The sequence below is a fragment of the Drosophila kikkawai genome, chromosome 3R, assembly GCF_030179895.1.
Source record: "Drosophila kikkawai strain 14028-0561.14 chromosome 3R, DkikHiC1v2, whole genome shotgun sequence".
NCBI classification, from domain to species: domain Eukaryota; kingdom Metazoa; phylum Arthropoda; class Insecta; order Diptera; family Drosophilidae; genus Drosophila; species Drosophila kikkawai.
In genome coordinates, this window is record NC_091731.1 from 34,563,651 (window position 1) to 34,579,445 (window position 15,795).

Below are 15,795 nucleotides of genomic sequence, written 5' to 3' on the forward strand. Positions count from 1 at the left end.
CTTTGGTTTCAAATAAAGTGGGAGAATATTAATATATTTTACAATTTGTAAACCCTCAAAACCCCTTAAATTATCCGTTTAAATTTAAGTAAATATTTCCCTCTGTGCACATACTTTTTGCCGCATTCGATGGGGGTTAAACGGCGAAGCTAATGCAACACAGGGCGTGGCAGCTCGCCCACTTAGCTCCATTGCGGCCAAAATGTCTTCATCGGTTTGATTTTCAATTTGATTGCATTTAAGCGACATTCCGGCAGGAGCTGCCATTCCTTTGTCGTCCCTGTATATATATATATAATATTTATATGAGTATCGGTACAGTATCGTTAAAAATTTATCGCCAGACCCGACGACCGTCTGGCTTACGCCATTCTCGCCTCGTCCCGGATCGACGATTTAAGCGATGATTGATGATTGCCAACTTATCTTGAATGCAATTTACACGCTTATCACTTGACATAACCATATATGAATAATAGTCATGGCGGCATAGAGTGCCGAAGAGGGATTAAGCAGTGCAGGGCAGGTAAGGTGGAGTTATTTATTCCGCATACGAGCTGTCTGCCACATTGTCCAAGCTAATAAACATAAATTTGCGACTGAAGGGAATTCGAACGGGAATCATTGTGGGAGCGTTCTCCTCTTCATTTGTTATCGCCACAACTAAAGCCACAAATTGTTGACACCTCTGGCATATGTACAGGGAGAAAAATAAAGGAAATAATTCTATAACAAACCAGAGAAGTCCTACAAATAAAAACAATCTTCTTCAGAGTTTTCTTAAACAAGTTTAGTACTAATACTCAGGTTTGTTCTGAGTTCAAATTAATTCTTACATATTTTATATGTTTTAAGTTTCAAAGGCATAATTTTTCCCAGTGCACAACCCACACGCACACGCTTAATAGCACAACAACAGGAATAACCCGCAGGCTTGACAACAATCAATCAATATTTATGTCCTCCAGCAGGCTTCTCTAGGTGCCTGTCAAAATTCGCCTCAGTCTATGTACATATATAGATGTGTATCTCTCAGATACAGATACCGATACCTTGTACCTCAGAAACCGGCAGCTGTGATTGTTGGTGGCTGTTGTGGCCCTCTAATGATAATGACAAGGGCAATAATAGTCGAACAAGGACGTCCAAGGACGAGGAACTTCCTTGCAGCCACCTCCAGTTGCGGAACTTTTGTCATTTACACTTTGCAGATTTATGTTTATCCGCTTGACGGGTCTTTGGATCTTCTCAGCCTCCCTCTCCTTGGTCCTCTAGCAAATCCTTTGATTGATGTCCAGACTAAGCTAATTACGTGACTGAAAAAGCGCTCGAGCTGAAGCTAAAACTGAACCTGAAGCAAACTAAAGTTGAGAGGCTTCAAAAAGTTTGCCTTGGCAACCGGCGCGATTAATTGATTATTTTCAAGGGTGCCAAACAAAGCACTCAACTCGAGGGTATAATAACAATAATAGCAATAATAATAGTCTGAGGTGCTGTCATCATAATGTTTATAACATTTCTCTCTCTCTTCGTCGTCTGGCAGGCGTTGGCAGAGATTACGCATTAAATAAATCATCAGCCTACGGGGGCGCGTTGATGTTCCTAACACTTCAGTAAAGGAGAGCCCCTGGCCGAGATTTATTGTAAATAAGCATGATTATCATAGCATCACGTATACGCCATGTTGGGCGAGGCACTGTAGAGAAAAAGCCTCTGGCAAGGCCAGTATCTGGAGCCTAATTAGCAGGACCACTGCTCTAGCTCTTAAGAGTAGAGGAAACATTACTTTTTATTTGTATTTAGGAACTGGTCGGCTTTTGTTGGGGTTTTTTCTTCAGGCTTCATTCTTTGTCAAATCCTCTTCTGCAGTAGTAGTAGCGCAATATAGTCTTTGATCATTTGCCTCAAGTGCGGCCCTGAATAGGATATCTCTCTCTTAGTTATGGTCTTGGATGTATGTGCACTGGAAACAAATTAAAATAGAATTAAAAGAACTATTAATTATATTATATAAAAATGTATATAATGTTTTAATAAGTAAGCCTTAAGAGTATTCTTAATGCTATGATATCTTATTTATTTCTAATTATTTCGTAATCAAAACTATGTTCTCTCTGCATTACACCGGCATATACGGCATTGCGCTAACCCAATATCACATTCAGGTCCTGTCACAACTCTCGGCTTGAGAGTCTGAATCTGAATCCGAATCCGAGACCTAAGTCTGTCTGGCTGTCTCCTTTCGCTTCGCGTAACCTCAATGTGTTGCGAGCCCATCAGAGACAGCATCATCAGGAGCAGGAACGGGGAGTCGTGGCATGTCCTTGGCATCCTGCGCCCTATTTTCAGGGCGACCACCGCCCCCCATTTCCCCATCTAGCCACTTCACCAGCCTCTTCCATCCAGCGAAACGGCAGCTTTAGTCGCATTACTGTGGCGCTTAAAAGGTTAAAACGTTTTTGACTTTGAGAGCGACGTCTGCTGGCAGCAAGTCGTCTAATGAAAGCGACTTTCGCAAATGAAATAATTTCGCGGCCTTCTTTTTTTCGTTGGTTCTTGTTTTTTGTGCTTTTCGTTTCGTTTTCGTTTGTGTATGTGTATGTGCTGGTGTACCATTTTAATTGAGCCAGTTTATTTAATTAAACATTGAAATTTGAAAATTATAAAGTCAAATATTTCAAATGTCTGCGTTGGCGTTGAAATGGAATGTGGCGGCAAGGTGAGATTTTCTGTCAGGCGCCAGCTAAACCAGGGGATTTAATTTAATTTGTCTTACATTTTCGTATTCTTTGTATTTTGGTGAATTGCCAGAAAGAGAGTTTGAACTTAAAGAGGTTAAAGTTGTTTAGTAATACTTTCTTATAACGTCTGGGCTCTCTTAGCTCTCAAAAGATATTACGATTAAATTAAGGTAATAATTATCAGCGAAAAATTCCCAATGCTTACTTTCTATAGCTATTATTTTGAGTCTGTAAGGATTTCCGGGTGCCAGGAAGCCCTATCATCCGCAAATTACTCGCATTACAAGGCTCATCGCCAGTGAAATGACCTAGACAACAGCCCTAACTGCTCGTTAGATGACCCCGCGAGAGCCCCAGTGAACTTTGGGGAATGAAAAATAAGAACACTCTCAACCTTCACCCAATACATGGTCCAGTTTCAAGTCTTATATAGGCAGAGTTACCTGTTGCCAGAGAAGCGGACTTTAAGTCATTTGCGATTCGCTCAGGTTCTTCTTAGTTCTCCCTTTTCCATTTCACTTTTGCTTGCTTGGGCTCCTGGGCAAACGACATTCATAATTTTTATTTACTTTCCTTTTTCATTTTCATTTTGCTCTTGGTTCTCCTTTCGCATTTTTGTAGCGCCTCCTTTGGCGACATTGCGCGTACCACATTTCGTATACTTAATGAGATTTTTCGCAGACATATTTGCAATTTGGAGCGACGACCAGCGTGTAAAAGTTGAAACCGCAAAATATTCTGGAAAGGGGGGAGCGTGGCCCGAGCCCAGCGTCTGCGTCTTTGGTTCAATTTGAAAGTTTCTCCTCAAGTTAAACCCAAAAGCAACAAAAACTAATTACAATCTCAAGTTGTTTTTTCAACACTCAGGCCACCTCCGAAGCCAAACTTAACCCTTGCTGTCTATCTTTCAAAATTTAAGTTAATAGAATAAATATATAATCAAAAATCTAAAAAGTATTTCATACATTTTTAAAACCTTCAAGCTTTATTATTTAAATCTAAACAAACAACAAAATATTTTACAAGTTGTTTATCTCTATACAGGGTTAAGACTAAATGGTTGAAGCAACTTTCTGGAGATTAAAAAAATTATATTAAAAAAGTAGTTGCAGTAGTGAAAAGTCGCGGAGCAACTTTAATTTTAGTTTTTCCAACTATTCACCCTTCGCTGCGTATTTTCCCTCTTATTCCAATTCTTATTGTTGTTTTTTGTCTTTATTCTGCACTTGGCACTCTTTCCGCGAATTTATTATTGTTGTTGGCACGGTCGCTGCATTTTCTTCGCTGCAAATTGCACCTCTGTGATTATGGCCACTTGGCATCGTCTTCGCCGGAGCTTTGTTACTCCATTTAGCCATTTAAGGAGGGGGGTTGGACCGGTTGCCTTGCTGTTTTTTGGGTCACCTGGCTGGCTCTAATGACATTCTCTCCCCTGTGAAATGCACTTGACAACACCTTGACATTGTTCATTAGTGCTGTGCTCGCTTGTTGGGCACGAGCCCAGGACAATTCCGGCCAATTGACAATTGGCCGGGGAAAGAGCATTCCAGGCAGCCCGAGCAGCAGGAACCCAAGGAGATGGAGCTGCGTCTTGAGATGTTCTGGGCGGAACATCCTTCAAAATTTGCAGCTAATCTCTGCCAGCGGGCTGGCGAACATCTCCCGCTGGGCCAGTCCAATTGGAAGCCCCTGCTGGTGGCCTGTGCACTAGGGGATTCGGTTGTTACAGAGAGAAAAATGTAATATTTCATAGAAATCTCAAATTCAGATAATAATAAGCTTTAAATATAATTCAAATTATATTAAAAAACTTTGTTTAGTACCTATTTTAGGCATTTCTCCTTTAAGTTTTCTTTTAATTTAAATTATAAAATTCTAAACACCATAGTTTAGTATTCCCCGGTGCTGCTCCCATTCAAATTGTGTAGCGTCATTATTCAAAATGTCAATGTCATTTCATTTTTTTCACGCTCCTTCCTTTTTCGGTGACACTGCAGACTCGTTTTTTGGTGGCTGAAGTCTCAACTCACTGCACTGACAGCTGATGATTGTCGGAGGATAATGGAGGGGGCTCCACATCCTTCGCGTTTGTCATGCTTAGCTACTGCTGCTACTGCTGCTTCTGCTTTTGAGGCCTTTTGACGGCTTTCTCTGGGCTTTAAAGTTTTAGCCCGAACTGCGAACAATGGGGCGACAGTTTACTTTGAGTTTAAATCGAGAAAGAGAACCATTTGGGCAAGCCTTAAATCATAAACCCAATATTAGCTCTCCTTTGCGTCCCTTTTTCGTATTTACTTGCTATTTGCCAAGAGGGCCGCAATGGCCATCAATTTATTTAACAAATGACAAACGCTTTGCAAATCAAACAACAATAACTAATAGACAGTTTGTTTGCCGTTCGCTCGTTGGTTCTTTGTTGTGTCGGTTATTTAGTACAAATGGGCCGAGGGGCCTCGGGCCGCTTATCTCCCGATCCCGGGGACGGCAACAAAGGGAACGGAGGGTTTATCTGTCGGCTGGCAGCCGCAGTAGTGCACCATCAAAAGTATATAGATACATCTAGATGTATGTGCATGTGAATATGAATATAATACGTATGCATTATGGCTAATAACCGATTTGCGTGCCCAACGCACATAAGCCGTGCCGGGGGATCGGAGGTCGTAGGTCGTTGTTGTTATCGCTTTTTGGCTTTGTTGTTGGTTTTTCCGGGGCCAAACAGTGCAAAATATGATAATCATTTATTAAGTCTCTCGGCTGGCTAGGTTCTATCAGCTGCATTGAATTAAGAACAGAGTACAAAACAAATAATCCTATAAATAGTGTGGAATTCTATGGAAAATTGGCAGAATTAGATATCAAAATTTATGGTGAACAAATGTATAAATTTAGTATTTCCATTAAAGAGTAAAAGAAGCATATGGAAATATTTAAAAGCATTTGTAAAAGACTAAATTAAGTATTGAGAATATTTAAAATATTTGCGTATTTCTATTTATAATAAATTTAAACAAAGAAATCCTATAAATTCTGATGAAATGTATTGGAAATCGCGGAATTAAGTATAGAAACTTGTCCCAAGGCACGTTTTTAAGTGTACATATTTGTATAATTGCATTAAACAGTATAAAATATATATACAATTCTTTAAAAATGTTGTTTATTTATTTAAGTTATTAAATATTCAAATAGAAACATCATTAGCTGGTACAACAACCCACTATAGCAAGAGATCAAAGCTCAAGTCGTCGCTGATCAGCTTCAAGCTCAGCTTGGACAACAACCTGCTCCAAGCTGTTCCCATTACTCAACGTTAACTATTCCCAACTGGGAACAGCGGCAGAAGCCAGACCACTCCACTTACTATTTTGATCTTTTAGACGCGTCGTTTAGACAACTTTAAGAAAAAGAGACTGCGCTGCTTGCGGCTGCTTAAAGCCAACGCTGCCGACGTCGCTGCTATATCTCGAATTGGCCGATCTGTCAGCGGCCAGAAAACCGCGTTCAGTCGATCAGTTGAATTCACAGCGTCGGCGAGTCGAGAAGCAAAACGCGGAAACGCCTGAGAACGAAAGACCGAACGACCGAAGCTGAGCTGACTTTTAATTTAAATTGAATTTCTGTAGTCTGTGCTGTGTGTTTTCGCGACCAACGATCGTTGACACATAAATCAGAGCAAATTGCGGCTATTTGTGAATGAGCCCAGTTAGGCGGCGATTGCAGCGCGCGCAGCTTTCAAATCTATCTCAAAGTGTGGTAATTTCTGTTGGCCAATTGTGCAAGTAAAAGATACGAAACTTGGTGTCTGAGTGTATATTTGTGTGTGTGTTTTTGCAGTGGCAGTGTGTGCGTGTTCACTCAATCTTTGCTCAATCGCAATCTTTGGGCATTGCCAAAACTGGTTAACTAAAAGCAAACGTGTTCTTTACGTTTTTGTGTTGACTTTGCCAGCCGCAAAGCCACAGAGTTAGTCAGCAAAAAAATAAGAAACAACAAAACCAAAAAGTACACAAATTACAGCAAAAAAGATAATAACAAATTGTGGCAACAACACAGTGTTCCTGTGGCAATAAAGTCAGCCAACTGCAACGGAAATAGCATCAGCACCAGTTCCAGCTAAGAACCTCGAGGAAGTCAGGTAACTATATCTCTCTCTCAGTCAGGGCAAAACTGGATTCTGGGATTCCCCACACACACACACACACTCCAAAAGCCATCTCAAGGATGCAGCAAGATAATGCAGGGCCCTAAATTCCCATCGCCAGTCATAAAAAGCAGCTTCGTCAACGACCTGCTCCAATTCGATTTATGCGGCCCAAGGTCAACAGCAACGGCTTTAAAATGCAAACTCAGCCGAAGTTGAATCTCCAACCGTCTCCGAAGTGGTCTTTGTTGCTGCTGTCGCTTCTTTTGTTTTACGTTTCTTGAACTTTTGAGGGCGAACCGACTTTTGCTTTACTTTGTTTAAGCCAAGAAGCGAACGAAAAGTGTGGCAAAATGGCTTTAAAAATATAAGCATAGGTTGAGTTTTATTTTTTTAAACCCTAGAAGGGTATTATAATTTTAGTCAGAAGCTACTTTCGCATTGAAGGTTTAGATAAAAAGACTCATAAGGGCATAATAACGTTTTTTTAGCAGTTGAATTGCTTAATTTTCCAGAATTTTATCTCAAAATTACCTAATTATACACATTATTTTCCCAAAAATTCATCGATAATTAAAGTGTCTTCTGCTTAAGATTTCTGCATTTACACACTGTCCTTCGTGAGCGGTTTGAGAGGCTCTTTCGCAGTCGCTTGTAATTATTTAATTTGCTGCCTCTAACCGGGTACTTAACCTTTCCAAAATTTACCCACAAACCGCAACAATGAGAGTTGCCACAATAACAACAGCAGCAGCAACAACAACCATAACCGAGGTGGCCGCATTACTTGGCACAATTAAAACCGCAAAACTCAACTCGTTAGTTAACTTTGACCTGCTCAACAAAAAAAAATTAATAAAATAACAATAAAAAGCCAAAGCAAAGCGAAAAGGTTTCCATGCACACACAAAGTTCAACGTTTGCATTTAAAGGGAAGAAGTAAAACCCCCGAAAAATGTGACTAATTCTTAAATGATGGAACAACTAATGGAAAATTAAGTAATTAATGTTGGTCAAGGCGCCAGAAGGAAGGCGTGGGGCTTTGGCAAACACCTTCGCTGCGGCCCTCTTTATTAATTATTTCACATGAGTTGCACAAAAAATGCGGACTCAAGTGACTCACTTAATAAAACATTAAACATTATTGCCATTTTTCTCCCGGTCATGCGGTAATTTCTGCAGCGGAGATCATAAAGCCGATGTGAAATATATGTATGTAAATCCATGAAAAAGTTCTTAACAATTTCGCAAGTCAGAGTGAGTGATAAAAATGCGCATTTCGCTTTTATTAAAAATCTACTTTGGCCATAACAACTCAATCGAGAACGACTTTGGCGTGAGTAATAACAATCGAATTGAACAGCAGCTGTTGGGATGACAATTCATTCGTCAGGAAATTAAATAAAACTTTTTATTTCGGTAAATTGAAATAATTCTGCTTAAATTGCTAATTGTTTTCGCCCAAAAATTCTAATTAGTGCATCCGTGTTCAATGTGAAGCCCTCGTTAGCTGCCAATTGCCAATGGCAATAAATTGCATTTAACATTTTGGCACTTGTTTGGGGCTTTTTAAAGTGCAATTAACGCCAAGCTGATGCACAATTATTTATTTTTATATTGAATATATATTTTTTGCCAGCATGTTTATTTATTTTTTGCTGCAATTTGACAACGGCCTGGGCTTTTGTTGAGTTGGCCAAGGCGCATCGGCGTTTTTGGCCATTTCCTATCGAACGGATGCACATGTAATGGCCATTGATTTACAAGCTATGCGAGCTGATATAAGCCGGGATGGAAAAAAAAACCGTATTTCCCCCCTATATCCGTATATATAATTATTCAATTAAACGACCGCACATACAGAACAATTTGCAGTGAGCCAAAGGTAACCGCCAATAAAAATATTCATCCAAATACAAATAAATGCATTTTCCTTTTCATTTATATATTGCCATTTTTTGTATGCATTTTCCGGCATGAGACAGGCAGCCAGCCGCGAATGCAATCAAAGTCGTAGTTTATGGAAAGAACGTACGAACAAAAAATGAAAGCCACCGCCAAAAGAGCGTGGTAAATTTAATTTATTTGTTTGATTTCATTTGCAAAAAGTGTCAGATCTATAAATAAATATTATAATAAATGAGCAGCGCGTAAGGGATCGAGAGAAGGCTCTGTAATAAGTAAATAAAGGTAGGGAAAGTGCCTATAATTATCACTTTAATAAATCATAAAAAAATGTTAGAAAAACTTTTTAAAAACCAAATAAAAATTGACACATTTCCCATAAACCCATCTATGCCACAATGAAGTCTGCTGACCTACTTATCCACTGTCTTGGCCCATTAATAATTATTAATACAATCAATTTACCCATTTTTCGACCCACAAATCAGTCGAGTTTAATCATTGTAAATAGCCTTTGAGGCAGCGAGGAAGTGAAATCAATTATGCAAATATTCCCCTCTAACAAAGTTATGAAACATGTTGCGAAAACGGCCGAATAAAATTGACTTTGATGCGAAATCAATGGAGATGGCCATAAACATAAACAATCGGCAGGAGCGAAAATAGATTTTCCAACTCATCGCTTTTTTTATGTTCATGAGAATATGCAAAGTTTCCTCTGCTTTCCTTTTCTTTTCCTCACCCCACATATATATTTGCATCGTTTAGCCGACTTCCTGACAACTGACAAACACTAACAGTAATAAGCCACTTGTAAGGCAGCAATAATGTAGATCCATAGGGCAGATATGGACCCCAAAAAGGCCCACTTTCCGGGCGCATCTTACGTTTGACACATTTGCATAATCTCGAGCAAATCTTTGGTAACAAGTAATCGAAAATAAATTTGCATAACAAATGCCAGCTAAGCGTCAGTGGGAAAAATGAGCAATAATCTGGGAGACTCTACGACAATCAATAAAATATAGATGCAAAATTGTACGAGTACATATCCCTGACGACTTTTTGCACTGAAGCGCACCGAAATTTAATCACAATTTAAATTGAAATTCCCCAGAAGCAAAACGAGACGAAAGGTTACCATTCCAATATGTATATATTTTCCTGTAACTGTACGAATTTTTTGCATACTTATTTGTATATATCGCCAGGCCAGGCAAATAGAACAAACAGCTGCCTCCGGGCAGAGGGGCTGTAAAAAAATATAAGAAACTAAGGTACGGGCTCCCGTTTCGAGTAATTGCCAAATGTTTACGCACATATGTACAAGTAATATTTGCATATAAACAGGCATATGTAGCCGCTTTTCATTCCCGATGTTGCAGCGCTTTTTTAGGGCTTCCCCATTTGCATTTCATTTCAAAGCTTGTTTTTTCGGGACTCTTATTTATTCGTTTCTTTTTTATTTTATTTTTTGGGGAGTCCTAGGGGCATACGCAATATGAAGTGCCAAGCGATGGGCCGTGATTTCCTTTGGCACGAGGCCGAATTCGCTGATGAAGGGTATTTTTTTGAACGTGATGACATGATTTTCAAGGGTCCTCAGATCGCCATTGACACTGAGAGGAGTCCTGCAACACTTTAATTAATTTCCTTTTGTCCAGTGTTTAATTGAAAAGTATATGCCTGTCCACTCCGACTCCTTAAGTCACTGCCGACAGATTATTCCGGGTTAATGACTCTTTCGAGTGACACTTGAACGCTTCAGCCTTCAGCCGAAAGCCGCTTACAGTCTTTGGCCTTTTTGGTTAGTGGTTTTGCTCTGCCAGAAAAAAAAGAAACCAAAAAATAGAAGCGAAGCAAGTAAAGCAGAATTCAGATTGCGATTACTCACCAAGCAAAGTTGACTAAGCAACTAAGCTGAGCCATTATCATCATCATCATCCGAGGGAGCTGGGAGCCGGGAGCCGTGGCTTGAAATTGGATCACAGTTTTACCATTTACCGGTTTTTATTCTCCCTTTTTTGGCAGTGTTTGTTTTGGGCGGAAAGCGCTCAACTGTTAAACTGAATAAAATGCAATGCTGGCGCGTTTTTAATTGTTATTGCCATTGTTGTTGGCTGACTGACTGTTGACTAAATTTAGTTGAAAATACAGTTGAAAATGTAGTCGGCTCGGCTTGCGAACCTTGAAAATGAGCGTGGAAATCTGCGCATAATTGGTTGGAAAATGTTTGCACAATTCACACATCAAACCGAAAAACCGAAAAACCGAAAACCGACAACCGAAACCCAAAGTACAGAGCTTGAGGTCGTGTGTTAATTATTGCTCTACTGCCTCTGCAAACAAATATAAATAAAATGCAGGTTAAATGTTAGAAATAGGAATAATAAATTACGATTGCTGGCGAAAATATTGAAATCTCTGGTGCGATTCTTCCTTGTTTTGTTGGCTTAGTTAAATCATGGCCAAACAATGGCAGGCGACAGTAAATCGCCCGGCATAAAAGTGAGAAATATGCCAACAAAACGTTTGTCACCAATATCCATTTATGTATATGGCCGGCCCGTGGAGAAGTATGAATATGGAGCGTAGATGAAGCGATGTATGTGTATATAAAAATGCAATCAAATAAATTTGAATTTTCATTTTCATGGGACAACAAAATGGCCTTTTGACTTGTGCATTTCATGTGCATTTGACGCTCGCTTTGCTCTCCATTTATTTATTTTCTCGTTTTACTGTCCCGATTCTGTTTCGATTCCGGCGACCTTTTGTCGTCGGGGAATACATTTATTTTAGCCAATTAATTGCGTTTCGATTGAGCGACTTTGGGACGCAGTCTTTAAAGACCTGTGAGGAGCATTTAATTTGCTCAGTGGCTGAGTTTCCCCCTCTCACGAATATGAATGCAAATTTCTGGCCTTGCCAGCAGAGAAAGCAATAAAAGGCCCTTTAAATATTTACATACTCAGCCAGAAAAGAGCAAACAAGCGCAGTCTCCTTCTCATATGCAAATAAATGTTAAACAGTTGAAGGCCTTGAATGGTGAATCTTGAATCCCTTCTCGCCCCTTTTTTTGTTTGCCGGGATTTTGGCTTCAACTTTTGCCAGCTTACCACACGGCGTATACTTGATCGATTTACCAAAAGTTCACTCGCTATTTGTTTGTTTGTTTAAGTGTACTGCAGGGCTGAAAAGTGATTGTCGGTGTCACACAGATTTGTTCTGGATCCCCTCCCTTCTTGTCAAGCAACCGATTCCCAACGGCTCTGTCCCTCTCTCTGGCGTTTGTCGCACAAATAGCAGCAACACTTTTGCCCCAGTGCAGCTGCATCTGCCATGTTATTTGCTGTCTGCTGATACCTAAACCCATTTCCAGCCCCAAGCCCCCCAAGTCCCCGATATCCGCCCCCAAAACAAGCCAGCCCAGACGCAATGCACTTTATGTCTTGATGCTGCTGACGGCGGCGCCAGGATCTCAAGGGTTTGCTCCTGAAACAGATAATCCACAGTGACAAAAACTTAATTTAATAAATTTTTGTTTATTATTATTAAAAGGGGGAAAGTTCCCAGTCATTGTTCATGTCATGTAATTTATATTCTTAATAACACAAAAAAAAAGGTAAAAGTTGAACAACCTACAGAACAATCAAATTTGTTCGTTGCCTCAGGCTTCTTCTGACGTATTTTTTCAGGCTTATTGGCCTTAAGTATGCAATTTAAGCCTTAATTTTTTTCCCTTGTGTATCTAGGCTTCAGAGCGTGTTCCCTGCTCGTGCAGTGATTGTCAGCAGCACCAGCAGTTCACCACCATCATCATCATCATCACCGCCGTCGTAGTAGACGTAGTTGCAGTCGCAGTCATCATCCCCTGCGCGCTAATCCTTGTCATGCTCCAAGGACCCAGCGACTGCTTCGCTTGTTCCACCCTGTTGTTATTGTCAAGTGCAAATGTGTCGGTGAAATATGCAAAGACATAAATATTTCAACGTGTTAGTGGGCCAGAGAGGATGGGAAAAACTGCTGGGAATGTGTGAAAATCACCGAGTGAGAAGTGAAATCACGATGCAAACTCAACAGTTCACTGAGACAAAGAGTAGAGACAGAGAGACCGAGACATAGAGTCCTTTGCACTGACATTGAGCATTGTCTTGGGCGGTTGGCCGTAACTGACCTTAGCCAATTTCCCGGGCATTGCGCACAGCCAGGGGAAAATTTATGACAGACAAGCTCAGATCGCTTTTTGCCCATAAATACTTATATATCTCAGTTGCAAGCTGAAGCTTCTAGATTTCCAAACACAAGTAGTGTTTATATATAATTTAATGTGTGTGTATAAATTGCATACAATTTGCATTTCCAACTAGCCGGCAACACATGCGATTGATGCTTACGTCTGGTGCACTGAGAGAATGGATTTCATAACAAAAACTAGTTGGATAAACTTTGCATAACAAATAACTTATAGAGATAACAAATATATGATTTTAGATAAGATATTTTCTATATTTTTTTCAAGTGCTCTGGCAGTTTCCATTTAAGCAAACAACTGGCCATATTCATTGCCAAGTTTAGGCCTCAAGTGTCGAGTCATAAGTCAAAGATACGGCACCCGTATAAAGTACTTACCTGCGAGACGGCACTTGGTATCGAAAACACTGTCCGTCCATTTGGCAATCAAGGTGTAACCTTAGCCGGCCCCCGTTTTATGACATATCTGTAGCCGGAATCCGGTTTTTCACACAAAACTGTGACTAAGTGGGAAACGAGCAGCGACAGGTGAACCCGCCCCCTTTTCCTAATCAACGCATAACACTGTCCTGCATGAGTTCACTTGGTAGAAATAAAACACAGGCCTTTCCCCAGCTATACTTTGCAGTCCAGTGCTATGACTTCATTGTTTGCCAATTGGGGATGCACATTCCGCGAGATGCCCCTTGGGGTCACACTGCCAGCACACTTGAGTCGAGAGCATGATGTGCAAAGTCTGGGGGCTTAGCGTTCGTTGTATAAGCTGATTGCTGGCTCAATCATTGCACATGGTCGATAATTGCTGGAAATGGCTAATTTGCCTAGGCTCAAAGTGCATAAATCAGGCAATGCATATTAAGCGAAAGTTCAAGTTAAGGGTAACAATTATTTAATATTAGCTCAACTTGAGCAGCGGCTTTTAATTTGCCGTTCAAATCGAGTTGTAATTGAAGAGTAATTAGTTCAGTGTTGGAGAGAAAATGCTTGTTTGTTTGTTATTAGTGAACTGGAGGCTGGCTTACGTGTTGAGGTTGCCAAGCAGATCACATTGAAAATCGATCAGTCGGTTAAAGTTTAGTCCGAAAAGCAGTTTAGTATGTGTTTATTGGGTGATTAAATGTAAACTAGGAAAATTTTAAGCTATTAAGTCATAAGCGGAAGTGTTAGTTTTGATTTAAAAAGGCTTTCAAAACATGCTTCTATACCTTAGTTATCAATACTCAAAGTTTGTAGCTTTTAATTAGACTGAACGTGAAAAGAGCCACAAGAGACTGGCATTCCAGTTGTTGCCTCAAAACTCACGGGTTGCCATCTCCATTTGCAACATGTTTTAATTGCAATCAGTGAACCATTCGGCTGCTGCTGCCGTTGCATCGATTCGCTTGCCTGATCAGTTATTTGTCAAAGCTGATTCCCCTGCCAATGATTTCGAGTCGTGCTCCTATTTCGCATTGCCCCCAGGCAGCTGCTGTAAACTAGAATTTTGAATTCACAAATTTCAATTAACAAGCGCCGGCAAATGCGCTGACTCAGGCCAGAAGGAAATTGCGTATGCTCCCACATGGTGGCTGCAAAAATACGACTGGCGAATCGGTTATGACTGGGCGGGTTATGGCATTGCACCGACATTGTGACAGCTTAATTGGGCCTGCAATGGGGATGAGTGTGCAGGAATTTGCCTCAGTGTATGCTTATGGAAACGCGCAAATGTAGGCTACCCTTCGACAATGAGGTAAGTCTGTCGTGCAATATTTATGCAGAGGCCTAAAGAAAAGTAACATCTGCTCAGGTACTTTTTCGCTTCTAATTGGTATTGTTTTTCCCTCTTTGAGACTTCTTATTGATTGAAAATCTAAAGCTTATTGATTTTTTTAGGCTCAGTAGGTCCTTTGTACGTTTGCTTATATGTAACCGATATGTTGTTAGCTATTATCCTTTTCTGGGCGGAAGCATAGACCTTCCATGACGCATTAGAACAGACTCTGCTCAAGCAGGCAACTAATGACTCGTAATAATTGCGGTTCATGTTCGGTAAGAAAAATAGGCTTCATTAAATACAAATGCGCTTAGCAGGAGGCCTGGCAGGCGAAATCGGCCCACAGCCAAATCCCAAGAGAAGCAACAACATCGCAAAACCGAACCAACGAGCATAACAAACGATCTATGAGCACACACACAAAAGTATGTGTGGCACTGAGAAAAATAGTAGTTGAGACAGAATAAATCATATAATTTTAAATAAAATATTTTTGAAAAGTTTTGAAATACAAACAGGGAGATTTTGTGACACAGATAAGCATCAGTTCATTATCTTTTTTCGTAAACAAACTATATTCATTTATATTTCTCTCGCTGCAATTTCTGGCTGTTTCAACGAGCTCAAACACTTTGCGATTACACCCAGGAAATTGTTTGTTGGATTTTGGTATTATATTTTGCTGCCTTTACTGGCATTTTGCAAAATTTAAACCGGCAAACAAATACATATTCGTGTGCCACACAGTCTGTCTCGAGCCAAGTGCTTCTGATTAAGTTGTGCGAGAGCTTTTCAATTTTTAGAGAGAGAGAGAGAGCTTGAAAATTATGTGAAAATGGAATTTAAACGCAAACAATTTGTTATTAGCCATTTAAGCCTGTTTGCCTATGCAATTTCCTTCTTCTGCGGCCGAGTACACGAGGCGTATACACAATGTGGCCAGGCGCAATGATGTTAAACGGTTTATGGCCTCCATTGAGGACTGGCTTACAGGA

The 15,795-nt window shown here is 40.2% G+C and overlaps 1 protein-coding gene across 1 annotated transcript in view; it reads left to right on the forward strand.

The window, feature by feature from the left end:
• Positions 1–6,236: 6,236 nt before the first annotated feature.
• osy (ABC transporter oskyddad) overlaps positions 6,237–15,795 on the forward strand; it is a 55,581-nt gene continuing 46,022 nt past the window's right edge. The window contains exon 1 of the mRNA XM_017163211.3: positions 6,237–6,879. The gene's annotated coding sequence lies outside the window, so the exon portion shown is untranslated. The remainder of the gene's footprint in view (positions 6,880–15,795) is intronic.